Genomic DNA, 16,310 nt, shown 5'->3' on the forward strand with positions numbered 1-16,310 from the left:
TTACACTTAAATCAACAACATTCCGAAAGAAAAATAAAGTGGACTTTTAAACACAGGTCAAACCTTGAATCTGTATATTATTGTATTAATTTAAAATACAGTTTTGTAGTATGTTACTTTGTCTTTAGTGCATATTTTCCATCTATTTTTTGGGGGGGGGGGCTTAAAGAGATCTCCTTAATTTAAACACTCTGGCCTAGATGCTCTTGTAGATATCCTGTCTCTTGAGTGCTAATGAAGGACAGATCTGGCAGCTCACAAATTTTATTAATGCACCTGAGTTCATGTAAAAACACAGAACTTTCCATACCTTTTTATTGACTTAACATTTGAACTGCTCCTGACTTTTTCAGAATCTTTTGTACTTTCTCCTTAGTGCTATTGAGACCAATGAAGCATTTTAATGTTATAGTTCATTACTTCCTGGAAAAGTATTAAGTTATTTTAATGGTTCATCCTATACTAGCATTGTGTTCATCCAATTAAATACTCTCTTCTGCCCTGGGGACATGTCTTGCTCTACAGTAGCAGCTCCTTATGAATGAACATGGAAGGTTGGTGTTATTCTGGCCGTGTGTACACACCCACACACACACACCCATTCCATTTCAGCTGAATAATTTGTTGATTTGGAAGAAGGTGGAGTCTGTGTGAATTGATATTCATGTAAGTTTCCATATAACTTCACCTCAGATCACCTCAGTAAACGCCAGGAATATGTACCACTCAGATGCATACAAAATAACTCCAGAGAAACATAGCATCTCATTATATAGGATATCGTCCTGGAAATCCTAATAGCAAAGGCGGTGAGAAATCCTCTGCAGCTGAAAAAAAAAACCAAACACCCACTCTCAATAAACCGTTAACTAGCTCGCTAAGCTACTGCAGGTTTGCTTAGATTGAGTGGAGGTGTGGCCTAGCATGTCAAACACTATCGGCTGCTGTGTAAATCAGTCTTCACACTTCAACACACACAATCAAGCTGACTCTCTGTTTCAGAATGAATTAATGTGGGCTTTACGAATTCAGCCATCTGTTAATAAGAGTAACAAAAACAACAGCATCAGTTAAATCACAGTGTTATATAACTGCAGCATGATGATGTAGACAGTAGCTGGAGAAACTCTTGAATAAAACACTTGAATAAAGATTGTGATGCATGGAGTATTTGAGGGGAAACTAGTCCTGATAATGTGCCTCTTCTCCCAATTCGGAGTGCATATATAACAATTTAAACGTATAAAACTCTAAATTTATAGCGCTTTAGGAGTGCAAAATGGCTCTGTGTGTAATTACACTGCGGAATGGAGTGCGTCCGTCGTCTATTGATCTCAGTAATGTGTGGAGGAATCGTCCACGTTCGCTTACATTAAAAAGCCATTTCAGAGATGAGGCTGAGTGATAAAAAACCACTAAAGCCACACACACACACACACACATACACACACACATGCACACACATTTTTCTTCTGAGGCTCATTGAGTGAAGCTGCAAAGGATCTTTGTTTAACACAGTGGCTTTGGAGTTCATGAATCAGTTCACACACACACACACACACACACACTCAAAGCTGTCCCAGTGTCCGGATGCCGTTAGTGAGGTGTGATTTAATGCCCCATGGCTGACCTTAAACCCAACGCTATGCACTTCATGACACATAAATAATGTCCAGAATTATAACGAGAACTCTGAGAACATCCTTAGAACACAATTAGATTCTGTATGCTGGATGTCCACCGCATGACCCTCAGTGTGCATGCATGGTGTGTCAGACCACCCTGGGATGTTACAGACAATGCTCCATTGGTGAAATTACTCTACACATTAACCTACACCAGACTCACAATATACACTCACTGGGCACTTTATTAGGAACACCTGTGCACCTACTTATTCATGCAGTTTTCTAATCAGCCAATCACGTGACAGCAGTGCAGAGCATAATATCATGCAGATATGGGCCAGCAACTTCCAGTAATGTTCACATCAACCATCAGAATGGGGAAAAAAATTTGATCTCAGTAATTTGGACCGTGACGTGATTGTTGATGCCAGATGGGCTGGTTTGAGCATTTCTATAACCACTGAACTCCTGTGATTTACACAAACAACAATGTAATAATCTGCTTATTAGTGCATCATACTAACATAGCTAGCATCGTTTAGACTTGAGTGGTTATGACTAGAGTGACAAGAAATTAGCTAGCTATATATTGGGAAGTTGCATTTGGCTTAAAATAATACTGTGTCTGTTTGATAACTCTGCTTGAATAAATAAGAACACAAAACATTAGCAATAGATTTGAATAGTACTAAACCGATGTAGATTTCAGTTCATAAAAACGGAAATATCTATATAGCTTGAAATTCCCCTATAAAATTTTAGGGGAAATTACATATTACATATGGCAGTGTCTATCTGTCTTAAAGATGGTATAACTTTATAATCTTATTTCTAATGCACAAATAAATAATGAAAAGAATAAAATATAATCTCCTACACTATATGCCTCCAACTGACATCAGTTGGGGAGGACATGGCATTTCCCTAAAATATAAAGACAGCGTGACAGACAGCTGTAGCAGTAAATAAACTGTAGTAGTGCTGTAATCAAACAGAGCTGAGTGAATAGTTTCTACTCAGTGCCACAGCTTTAAAACACTCAGTACGTCGTTAGCTAATTCTGGCCGTGGGTTACCGGACGCTCGCCAAAATTTGCTTCGGTTACATCTCATGACGTGCATTGTGGTGTGTGTGTGTGTGTGTGGTTCTTTTCTTTCTCCCTTTAATTAACGGCTGATTAATGGCTCACAGGTGCTTGGAGACTCAGTGCCTGGGTATTATGGGCTGTGTCCCAAACTGTTTTATTATGATTTTTATTTTAACAGAGATGTTTAAAAACCTTCACAGTCAGATAATGGAAATTTAACTTTCCACACACACCGAGAATACACACGCTGAGATCACACACCATATGTGTACACACTGCTCACTGTGAATTATAGGTAATACACATACACACTATTTATTAGAGAGGTAATTGCTTCAGGAAGCAACAACCTGTGACTCTGTGCCTGTGTGTGTGTGTGTGTGTGTGTTTGTCTGTGTGGGTGGGTCTGACCTGCAGGCCGTGAAGAAGAAAAATGTCATGTTTATCTGGACATGAAGCTAAAAATAACACACACTCTGCCACTTTGTCTCCAAACACACTTTCACTTTACTCACAGCTCACTTCAGCACTACACACACACACGCACACGCTTCTCCATTACACACACACTTCTCCATCACCCTTAAATATCCACACTAGTGCCTGAGATACCTCCCTCGTGGTACACATTGTTTAAAAGTAAGTGCACCTCCATAAACTCACACTGAGATGGATTATAAAACTCATTTGTTGCTCCCGATCCCTGTGTGCCAGTAAAGCAGACATGGCCTCTACACCTGTCAGTCCAAAAAAAAATAGGCTTGATTTCTGGACATTTCACCGCACAGACGTTTCTGTTCTGTCCCATTAAAGAAGCCATGGCTTCTGTATTTGTAAGTCCTAGTAAAGAGACATGACCTCCCACTCCCTGTTCATTCTTCGAAAATTAAACTGTAATCATTTCTTCTTTAAGCATATTTTTAATACTTCAGATTGTTGATTGGATCATCTCAGTAACACACACACATACACACACACCCTACTGCGGGAAAAGCTGTCACAGCTCGTTACACACTTCCTCCACTGAGCTGCCATTTGGTCCTCACTAATTAGGGAGCATTCTGAGGGATGCATATTGAATATACATGTGAGAGCAGCTGCTGGGTTCGGCTAAACGAACACACTCACTCACACACACACACACACAAACACTGTTAGCATGCAGATTAGCATATGCCATGCTACAAGAACACACTAGTCAGTAAGTAGAGGTATACAAGTAATCCAACTTTTATCCTTTGCTTCCTTTAAAATGTGTCACTGTTCCACAGCATGTACTGTACCTAGAAAACACCAAGAAACAACACTGAGGCTATGAAGCTAATGTCAATGTAACTAGTCATGGTCAATATTTTTCCGCCTCAGACCATGTCCAGTTCTTCAGTGATGTCACGTGGTTTAGGATACCGTGAGATTTGCAGTTGAATGATGGAAAGTTATTTGAGAAGGGCGCCCTGATGGATAAGTGGATTTCTCTCTTTAGGCCACGCCCCTTGAATCTCGCATTCCAATGTCTTTCATTGTTAATTTCGACATTCAATACGTTAAAATGACAGACTTGAATGATGTTTAAAGCAAGTTCATTTTGCAGTTATTTATAGAAAATATTTAGGCTAAGAAAATATTTAGACTTAATGAGCACCATGAATGTTGTCTTTTTTTATGACACTGTGGATGCTTAATTTATTTGATTATTAGTTTATGGTTGTGAGTTAAAATCCTAAGGGTCAATTAAAGTCTTGTCAATCATTTAATTACTATAAAATTAGGACATAATATAATACAACTACAACTTTAATGTGCTATCGCTAAAAGCTTCCACAAACTTTCCAACTTTCAATCTACACTGTGATAAAATCCAATTCTAATGAGTGTAAAATTCATGTAAATGCAATGTTATTTTGATTTTAGCACTCTGCTGTCGCATTTATTATACAATCCTAAATGTTTTAGCACTCAGGGTTGAGGAGAGGCATGGGTGAGAAGGTTAAAAGTTTCTTTGTCAGCCCTTTTTTTAATGCATCTGTTGTACTTTGTTGAATTTGGATATTATAAGTGATTTAAATACAATAAAATAAGCTGTAAAGTCAACACAAAAAGGAGCAGAACAGCCGATATGAATATTTAATAGCTGTATATGAATATTAATGAGCACACTGGCAGGCCCATATTGAGAAATGTCAGGATGAAAACAAACAAACAAAAAATAAATTCTAAATGAGGTGTCCTCTTTCTAAACAATGTGTCTCCACTGTATACTTTTACTTGGACGGTCTCTCTAGGGAGCAGGACTTAGGGATTAGGGATGTGGACATCTGATATGACCTGAGCAGGCTTTCAAAGAGACATCATGGTTCCGTTCCTGGTTTAAAAGAAGTGATCCCATTCAAGAACATTCCAGAAAGTCTATTATTTTTTGCTAATATTAATCGAGTACAATGTGTACTGATTGGCTGAGAGTAGGTAGAGATAATGACACACAACACAAAGCAAATATGTTCTGATGATTAGATGGCAGTGATGTTCGGTTACTAATGGCTCATTTACACCGGATCGTGTATAGAAACAACTTAAGTCTAGAAGGTGGGAAATGTACATGGATTCAGACTTGGAATCCAGGTTTAATTTGGGTTTTTGTGTAGTAAGATTATTAAAATCACCTGCTTCTGAGGTTTTGAGATGAAGTATTCGAGTCTGGGTTTTTTAATAACATCTAGACCACAATCTTTCAGTACCCCAGTGTGTGGAGTTTTGCACTCGGGTCAAGAATGCATTGAATTTTGCTTTTGCTGGTAGATTCCTCCTCCCATTTTTCCCAAATGACATCTAGGACACCATGAGGCTTTTTTCTGAATGGGGAAATCCCTCTGGAGGCTTGTGAGACTCTCATCCTGCAAATAGCACAGGCTCAAACCACTTATCCCAATTCTGTGCTTCATCATGAAAGAATCATATTTTTAAGCGTTTGGTTAAACCGTTCAACCAACCCATCTGTCTGTGCATGGTAAAGACCGGTGCAAATCGATGTGTGCAAAGTCCTGTAAAGAAAATGTGTACCAAAGTTTGAAGGATAAACTGACCGAGCGCTCATCTGCTCTGCTTACAGCTCACTTTATCACTCCACAACATAAACCTGATTAAAATCTGTCTCCTTCACTGTCCTGTGTAAGTAAAAATAAACCTTTTTGTGGACTTTAAAAGGATTATATCATGAATTAATTCTGACATATTTATGTATGAGCTAATATCCTGCAAAAGTTTAAGGTCAGAATCAAGTGTAACTGAGACACACCTCTATCTTAGCCAAACTCTACCACTGCATATTAAGATATAAATGGATGTGTACTGTATCCATCACAGCTCGGGTCTAATGTACGCCGGTCTATAAAAAGATGTTACTTTGTGTTATTTTTTCCATATTAAGATTGTGCAAGACCACATCAGTCTTCTTTTCAAAGTCCTCGAAAGACTTATAAAAGACTTTCACTTTGGCCCAATTTTAAACGCAGTATAAATGTCTGGGACGTTTTACTCGTCTTTATGCCGAATGCTTTGTTTTTCTTCTGCAGGCCTACAAATCTCACTCAGATCAGCAATCAGCATAAAAATTAAACATCTGTTCCTCCAGCAGGAATCTGTTGGGGTTGTTTTTTCTTTCTTCTCAGTCCAACAGAAACACAACAAACATTTCTGCATGAGATTTCAATTTCAAGCAATATTTTAGCCCCCGGTGATGCAGAGATGCTCGAGATGTACAGAACAAATACATACATACATACATACATACATACATACATACATACATACATAAATAAATAAATAAATAAATAAATAATAAACTAAAGTAAAAAAAAATTCTTTATAAATTGAGGTGTAGGCGATGCTGTTATGTTTTATTATTTAACATACAATTTATTGGCATATAAAATTCACATAATCAAATTTGTTAGATGATTATTGATTATTCTGGGTCTAATAAAATTGAATTTAATGATATGGAAAAAAGACGATTTTTAACGTCTGCATAAATCTTCTAAGACTTGTTTTTTTTTTTTGTTTTTTTGTTTTTTTCTTGCTTATTCATATTTTCCCACCAGAAGTAAAGGATTTTTTCCCATTGTCCCCATAAAACATTATTTCTCTTAGTCTTTTCTTCCCCTGCAGTTTTTTGTTCATATAACAGGAAATAATGATACTATTAAAGAGGATATTGCATTTCGTCTCTTTCTAACATGACTCTGCTCAGTAGTTTTATGGTATCTCTTTAGAGAGCAGAACAATAAGGGATTAGAGATGAAGTGAAGATCTGAGCCAAGCTGCTGATGAACACATCACTCACCTGAAGTGTTTTCTAACAGACTTCACTCCCAACTCCTTTAGTTTCAAACAGATCGAGTTCGCTCTCATAGCTTTCTGATAAAGGAACACTACTGGGGGAAAAAAAAAGCTTATTAACAAAAGATAACTCATGGATAAGGCAACATTATAAATAATTAAATAAATTTTCAAATAATTATTTGCACTTATTTATATAATTATTTTTAATGATATGTATATACCTTTACCTATTTAGCAGACATTTATAGTTTTATTTGCATTTATAGAAATATTTTTTATTCACTTCTTTCTTTCTAGTTATTTAATTATTTTTAATTGTTAATATTTAAAATAATTTCTGCAAACAAACAGGCAAGCAAACAAACAAAAATCTCTTGAGATACGCCGCATAAACTGGCGAGTTAATGCATTTTAAATGTTTAACGGTGTGTTTCTTCAATGCCCGGATGTTATTATGTGTCTGAAGTTACTTTTATTTAATTTATTTTAGGCATTGTACATTATTTATAGTATAGTTGTACTTTACAAAAGCTTCCTATGCTAATTTCCACTACTTTAGAATGATCTGTAGTTGCTCTCATAATGCATCCAAAATTGTTTGTAATTATTGGTTAAAAAGAGACTGAAAGGAAGAGAAGAAAGAGGAGTGTACTGACTGAAGAGATTGTTTTCTATAGATTTCTCTCTATAGTGGAACTTTATCTTCACATAGAATCATTAACATACTTCAAAATATACATTGTATTTAATATTCACTCAACGTTCTTGCCTAAGCACATTCACCCCATGAATTATTCATGTCACATATTCAACAGGAAGTTGCTGCATCTGAGTTTCCTTAAGATCACGAGAAGATAAAAAGGAACAAGTTCTCTAGTTCATTTTTATTTATTTCCTGAAAATATGAAATGGTGTTAGTGACTCATGAAGTGCAACACAAATTACATATTGAATGTTAAATTATTCATTTTTAAAGAGATGTTTGGTCTGTTTGCTAATTCTGTGCAAAAACTCAATCTTGTTATTCATCAAAGCAATGTTGTAGAAAATTGGCAGACACCCTTGTCCAGAGCAATTTACAATTTATGTCATTTAATATAACTGAGCAATTGAGGGTTAAGGGACCTTCTGATCAGTAATCCAACACCTTAACCACTAAGCTTCTTTATCCCACATTTTTAAAAGTATAAATGCGTATATAAACCAATCAGGCATAACATTATGACTACTGACAGGTGAAGTGAATAACACTGATTATCTCCTCATCATGGCACCTGTTAGTGGGTGGGATATATTAGGCAGCAAGTGAACATTTTGTCCTCAAAGTTGATGTGTTAGAAGCAGGAAAAATGGACAAGCATAAGGATTTGAGCGAGTTTGTGTGAAACTGTGCCAAATTGTGATGGCTAGACCACTGGATCAGAGCATCTCCAAAACTGCAGCTCTTGTGGGGTGTTCCCAGTCTGCAGTGGTCAGTATCTATCAAAAGTCGTCCAAGGAAGGAACAGTGGTGAACCGGCGACAGGGTCATGGGCGGCCAAGACTCATTGATGAACATGGGGAGCGAAGGCTGGCCCGTGTGATCCGATCCAACAGACGAGCTACTGTTGCTCAAATTGCTGAAGAAGTTAATGGTGGTTCTGATAGAAAGGTATCAGAATACACAGTGCATGATGGGCAAAAGAGGGACCAATACAATATTAGGCAGGTGGTCAAAAGCTGAATCACTTTCTTTCTTCCTCAACACATAGTTTGGTGAAATCACGTCACTTCTATCTATAATAATGGACAAATAATGTCATTTGAGTCAGTTCGGTTGATGCTAAAGTGGAGGCTATAAACTTGATTTTATTGTGATCCACCCTGTGCATGAGACTGACGACTAAATAGACAAATGAGTCAAACAGCATTTAATCTAAAAAAAATATATAAATAAATGGAAAAAAGTGGGTTTTTACTCGTTAGTCCATGTTTGTTACCGTGTGTTTGTTCTAGTCATCTAAAGAGCCCGGCCTGCGGTTGACCTCTGTGTTCATTACCGTCATTACCATAATGTTTTTTTTTTTCTTTCTTTTGGACAAAAAAGGGGAAAAGACCTTTAATTATGAATGAATGTGAGCCAGGCAGTGCATGCTGGGAAATCCCTCACACACATCGCATGCAAATGTCACTGTGTGTCTCGTAAATATCCTCAGATGTTTTATTATTTTCAGCTGCGCAGTTCAGAGCAATAAAGCTTCAGAGATCTATTTCCACTCTCTAGTTTCAGACAGATACAATAAAGCATGCTTCTCTTTCATAAACACATGGCTGGCCAAAAATATTAAGAATCCAGTTCATATTCTACATGCATTTGTTATAAATGTGCATATAATTCTTTATAATTTCGTAATAACACATTGCATGGATTCTTTAAGCCCGTAATAACTCTATCATGACATATAGTCGTCTTTAATTATTTATTTTATTTTTAAACCCACCCACAACACCATGAAGTCTTTGAAGCGACATGAAGACTTATCTACTTGTGATATTTCAAGATAAATAAAAATATCAAGGCAAAGAATCGCCGCTAGATATGTTGTAGCTGCCTATATACTAATTTATAGCTACATATAATTAATCTATTATAATCTATCAGCATTTATCTGTTTTTAAATGGATTTTATTGACTATAGATAATTAATCCATTTATCAAATGTATTGCAATCGTGTACATGTATTTATTCTCATCTGTATAGTTATGTAGAGAAGTTCTTTACTGAGTTATGTTCAAGAGCAGTAGCAGAAATGATGATCCATGTTAGGCAAAAGTTTTTAGATTTTCCAAAGAAACTGCTCTAATTAAACATGTCTGTATAGATATATGGCATCAGGTTTGTGAAATCATTAGAGAGCGAAAGAGAGTGAGAGAGAGAGAGAGAGAGAGAGAGAGAGAGAGAGAAGCAGGGTGTTGCATAGTCATGTGCTGGATAAATGGTCACTCAGTGAACACTTTTTTTCTATTTTTTTATTATCTCTTTTTGGTTCCATGCGTCAATGGAACCTGACACACACACACACACACACACACAGTCATCTGTTCTCCTCATTGCATCTCGGAGGAACGAGACACAGTGTGTTTCACTCTTACTCATATCAGTTCACATCGATTTGTTGTTGACCTCCTGCCACGCACTTTATCATCCAATAACACGGCCGTGATGCAGTCCACACTGCACCTAATCACATCCATCACACACTCCTGCATGTCTGTCGCTCTGTCTGTCTGTCTCTCAGTGGGAACAGCATCCTCACGTGGAGAGAGAGACAGAGAGAGAGAGGGAGGGAGAGAATTACATAAAGTTATAGAGATAGTAAAAGAGACAGAAGAGATAGATAGATAAATGAGAAAGACAGCGAGAGATATGAACAGATAAACTAATAGACACAGTGACACATAGACAGACAGAAACAGACAGATAGAAAGATAATTAATGGCACACAGAGTTAATTAGACAGAGAGACAGGCAGACAGACAGACAGACAGACAGTCAGACAGATAGATAGATAGATAGATAGATAGATAGATAGATAGATAGATAGATAGATAGATAGATAATTAATGACACAGAGTTAATTAGACAGAGAGATAGACAGATACAAAGAGAGTTAGACTGAGAAATAATTAGACTAACAGACACACAGACAGACAGATTATTAGAAGGAGAGACTTTTTTTGACAGATAGACAATTAGACAACCATACTGACAGACAGACAGACAGGCAGACAGACACATGGAAAGAGATTAATGTAGGGTGGACAAAGAGTAAATGACACGCTTACACTGACGCTGTTTCACATTTATTCCATTTTGAATTTCTTTCAAGTTTACAAACAAAGGGAAGAAAAGAAAATGAATTTGGTTCATTATCGTCACGCATTCGGGTTTTTTGGCTTTGGGTCTGGTTTTGGATCAGTTCTGTTTTTGTTTTCCCCTTGGCTCTTTTACGTCATAACAAATCACACGCAGTTCCACGCAGCTCTCATCCGGAGTCGGAAACACAATGGAATGCTAATTTGGAACACGTTCGGATCACGGCGCTTTTGTGGATGCTCACATTTTGACAAGCTGTTTGTGTGGGGGGAATTGAAAAGTAGGCTAGTGTTCATTGCCCCGTCACTTATTTGCATATTTTGTGAATATAATTTGATGCCAAGAAAATAAATGTAAGGCCAAATCAGTGTGGAGAACTAGTAATAAGCAGTAAAGAAGCGTGAGAACCTGAAGCTGAGTTGAACAAGGCTGATTAGGAATTTTCTTTTCAGAGACACTTTAAGCCACGCCCCTCTGGGCTCTTACATTCAGGAAGAGGTTCACTAAACACACAGCATCTTGGGATTTTTTTTCTTCTTCTAATTTGGATGGTTGTTTTTTGTCTCAGGACACACACTGCGATACTTTTAATTTTAACATCTTGTACAATTGTACTTTCTGGCAGATAAACTGCAAAAGGGAGGAACATTTTCCTCTTTTGCCTTTCAAAAGTACATGCAGAACTTTGAAACTTGTTTAAAAAGTTTTTAAAAGACAGAAATGTGTATATTTCTGAAACAAGTGCAGCCAAACTAGAGACTACTAAATACACAAACGGTTAAATAACCGTTTAGAGCTCTAGAGGACAGAGATAATGTTTATTTGGACTGAAATTGTCACTCTGTCCCATACACATGACACTGTGTTGCTCCTTTGTGCTCTGTGTAAATGTAAAAGCCAAACGAGGATTTGGATGAAATTAAAATCAACATCAGTTATCAAGGTGACTTTCAGCTTGGCACTGATACTGAGCTGCTGTTGACTGGATAAACACAAACACACACACACACACAAAAATAAAACACAATCAAACGCAGATTAACTTCCCTAAAGTGTATGTTGTGTGTATTTTCTGTGATGGGATTGATCACTAGGTCACTGAGTTTCTGAGTTACTACACAATTTTACACAGGGAAAGTTCTCATATTCAGCTTGCACTGAACTTTAGAAACTTTGTGGCCATGTGGTAACGCATGTTTTAACACAAGTGATACATGAAAACAGCTTAATTGTAATATTGGTCTTTAAATCACACACTGGATCTCGATGAACTAAATAATCATGTTGAAAATCTTTACTTATACAAACACTGTGTAACTTGTTTAGAACAAAATAATTTGACAGTGGTCAATAGAAACCAAAATCATCAACCCACTGAAGGCTGGATTCCAAATTACAACCTTGCATGAATTTCATCACGGCAACTCACAAAGCAAGTCAGTAGTGTGTATGACTCCCACTTGCAACGTCCAGAATGCTCCTGATTAGGTGGCAGATGGTGGATCTCCTGGGGGGTGGATCCTCCCAGACCTGGATCAGGCCATCAGTGAGCTCCTGGACAGTCTATGGTGCTATTTTTTTCTCAGTTGGATTCAGGTCTGGGAACATGAGGGCCAGTCGGTGGCATCCAAAACTGCCTGATCTTCTGAGGATTTCCATTCAGTACTAATAGCAATAAAGGTACTGTGGAGGACTGTGGAATATTCCTCCCCAGACTGACAGCATAACATTCCCCTCTCCAGACTCTTTTACATCTGTCACATGTGCTCAGTGTGAACCTGCTCTCATCTGTGAAGAGAACAGCACCACTGTTGGATCTGCCAATTCTGGTGTTCTCTGGCAAAGGTGTTGGGCTGTGAGCACAGGTCCCAATAAAGGATGTCCGGCCCTCATGGCCACCCTCATTCTGACAATTTGGTCAGAAACATGCACAACAGTAGCTTGCTGGAGGTCATTCTGTAGGGATCTGGCAGTGCTCCTCAGATACTGGTTGTTGCTCTTCTACAGCCCTGTCTATCTCTCCTCATGTGATGGCCCAGCTCCTGGTATTTCATCCATGCTCTTGGAACTGTACTGGGAGACACACCAAACCTCCTTGAGAAGGCATGTATGGATGTGCCATCCTGGAGGAGCTGGACTACCTGTGCAACCTGATTGGGTTGCAGGTACTGCCTCATGCTACAAATAGCGACAAGGACCCTAACAAAAAAAAAAAAAAAAAAACCTAGAGAAAATCAGTCAGGATGGACAAAGAGAAAGCAATTGTCTGTGGCCATCACCTGCAAAACCTTTCCTTTTTTGTGGGGGTTGTGTTGCTGTTGCGTCTCCAGTGCACCTGTTCATTTGCACCAAAGCAGGTAAAACTGACGCCTCCTGACTAGAGAGATTGATATCCCTAAAGTTTAATGTCAAGAGAGGAAAGTCGAAAACTAGGTATCTTTTAATATTTTAGCTCAGTAACTTGATGATTTAGAGTAGCACTGGTGACATCAATACTGAGTTATAATGCCAATTTTAAAGCTGTATTACAAAAATTGTAAAATATCCCCCAAGGTGGGAATGTAATCCTTTATGATAGAGGGAAAAGTTGTAGGCAAACACATGAAGGAAACACGCTCTATATTAAAATCACATTGATAAATGTGTTTAAGCTGCATGGTAAAGGGTTAAAACTTTCTGATCTCTCAATTCAAATGATTAAAATGATCTACATGTAGTTCACATCTCTGAGGTTGTTCTGAAGTTTTTCAATAACGTCTTGAACAGACCTGGAATTACCAGAGGAATTAAATAGTTTTTTTTATACTTTGCTGAAGAAATGTTGTTCCTGTTTCTTCAGCTGCTCCCTGTTTGGTGTCCCCCCCAGCAGATCATTTGGTCTGAACATTTTGATTGCCCTTCGTTTCACACGCCGGATGACCTTCCTGATGCAACCCTGCCATTTAATCCGGGCTTGGGACTGGCACTGAGAGTAAACTCTTTAGTTGCTGGGTAAGTGCCCAGCCCAGGAACCGAACCCGGGCCACGGCAATATGAGCGCAGGATCCTGACTCTGGACAACCAGGAGGCTCTTTGCTGAACAAATGTAATACAGTGTATCATTAAAAAGAGGCAATTTAACAATAAAAAAAGGCAAGCACCAATATGATGTACAGTTTCAATGTGAAAATGGATGGACAGTTTGAATGACCACAAACATTTTAACTTACTGCAATGTTTACCCTACCGACAGTGTTATTATAATCAATATGGGCCAGTGGATTAGCTTAATGTTAGCTTGTGTGTGAAGCCAAAACCTAACCTGTGTGCTTTAACGTAAATGCAGGTTGTTCAGCTTACTCTGACAGATGAATAGAAATTTATTTATTTATTTATTTATTGGATTAATTAAACATTGTGAACTAGTATGATAAAGCTGACACCACATTTTATGCTTTGAAACCACAAATGAAAAAATTTATTACAAAGTTTTAACATCATATCAGCTGCTTCTAATCTATGTTTTTTGTTATTGCTGTTATTTTATTAAAACTATACCCGCAATATTTCAGAAAAAAGTGAATTGTATTGAAAAGTGTATTACGCCTTCATTAATCATGATATCAAAATTCTAATCATCATATTGTTGATTAGTGTTAACTTGTATATTTTATACTTTCATATATTGTTAACTTTTGCATTCTACTAGCTAGTTAACTAAGCACCCAGTGTGTACCATGGTACTGTAAATTGTGGTGAGTGAATTTTCCACAGTTGTTCTGTCATAACTAACAGTAGTGCACTATTAAGTGTAACAGTGTGGTTTGGGACGCAGCCCATGACTGAGAGTAATGTGGGTGAAGAGTAAATGTGATAAAATGGGGGGAAAAAACAAAAGCCGATTGGAATATATGACGATGTAGCTTGTGTGTGTGTGTGTGTGTGTGTGTCACTGGGTGAAGGAAAAAGAGAAACTGGATTTTGGTCCTAAAGCACAATGCGGTTATTATCGTGGACTAAACAGCTTTCAGACGGAGGGGATTTAGCCGACAGGCTGATGATGAACAGCTCAGTATCAGATGATCAGACACACACACACACTCACACACACACACATACACACACAGATGTGCTCCACATGCCTCTGACAGCTCTCTGTCTCACACACAAAGAAACGTCTGTAAAGTTAACAGAAAACATCGCTCATCACTGAATGTGCTCATTTAAATTATTATTATTTTACACAGTAAATATCTACAGATTATTCAGACTCAAAGGAATTTCTTCTCTTCGCCTTTTCTCTCTTCTTTTTTTTGTCTTCACTAATTTTCTCCTTATAATTTCACATATTCACCAGTTTTCTCTTATATTTATCACCTGTTCTTTTTCAACTTTTTAAACCTGTGTAATACATTTCCTTTATTATTTTTTCCCCTTCATTTCTTTGGGGTTTTTTTTCTTTCTTTTTTTCTTATTCTATGTTTTTCTGCTCCTATTTTTTAATGTGTATTTGTCTTTATTTTCCTGCATTTCTGTATTTTTTTTTCTGCTGCTGCATTTGCCTTATTAGTTTTCACCTTTCATATATCTTTCCCATTTTTTGCTCTTCTTTTTCCCATCATGTATTTAACCATTTCTCTACTTTGTTCTTTTCTTCTATCATTTCTCCCCATGTATATTTTTACTAAATTACTTCTCATTTCTTATTTTCATTTTACCATTCTACTCATCTCATGGGGGCAGTGGTGGTTCAAGTGGTTAAGGCTCTGGATTGTTGATTGGAGGATTGGAGTTCAAGCCCCAGCACCACCAAGCTATACTGTTGGGCAATTGAGCAAGGCCCTTAACCCTCTCTGCTTCAGGGGCACTGTATCATAGCTGCCCCTGTGCTCTGACCCCAACTTCCTCAGCTGGGATAGGTGAAGAAATGAATTCCACTGTGCTGTAATGTATGTGTGGCGTTAATAAAGGCTTCATGCCCTCAGTTCTTCTAATCTTTCTCTCACTTATCCCTAAATGTAAATTGATCAAACCCAGATTATTTATAGTATTTACTTTATAGTTAGATTCTTTATAGTAACTCCACTGCAGCACTCTGTGTAATTGCTGCACATGTGACCAGATTAAACACACCCACACACATGACATCTGATTGGTTATGGTTTGAGTGAGGGGTGGAGTCAGAATAAAGGGGTGGGGTTTACAGCTGACTGAAAGGAGATTACAGCGTAGGAGTTGCAGGGTTATGATGTCATTATTTCTATTTAGAGAAGTGTTTATGGTAAAGTGATGCAGTGATGCTTAGCTTGTGGGTTAATTATAAAACAATATTCACTACTCATTAAATATTTTCATTTATTTATTTCAGAGCGAGTGAGAGAGTTACATGATATATTTTTATTCACTAGATAATAGTGTGTG

The sequence above is a fragment of the Hemibagrus wyckioides genome, linkage group LG10 (assembly GCF_019097595.1).
Source record: "Hemibagrus wyckioides isolate EC202008001 linkage group LG10, SWU_Hwy_1.0, whole genome shotgun sequence".
NCBI lineage: Eukaryota > Metazoa > Chordata > Actinopteri > Siluriformes > Bagridae > Hemibagrus > Hemibagrus wyckioides.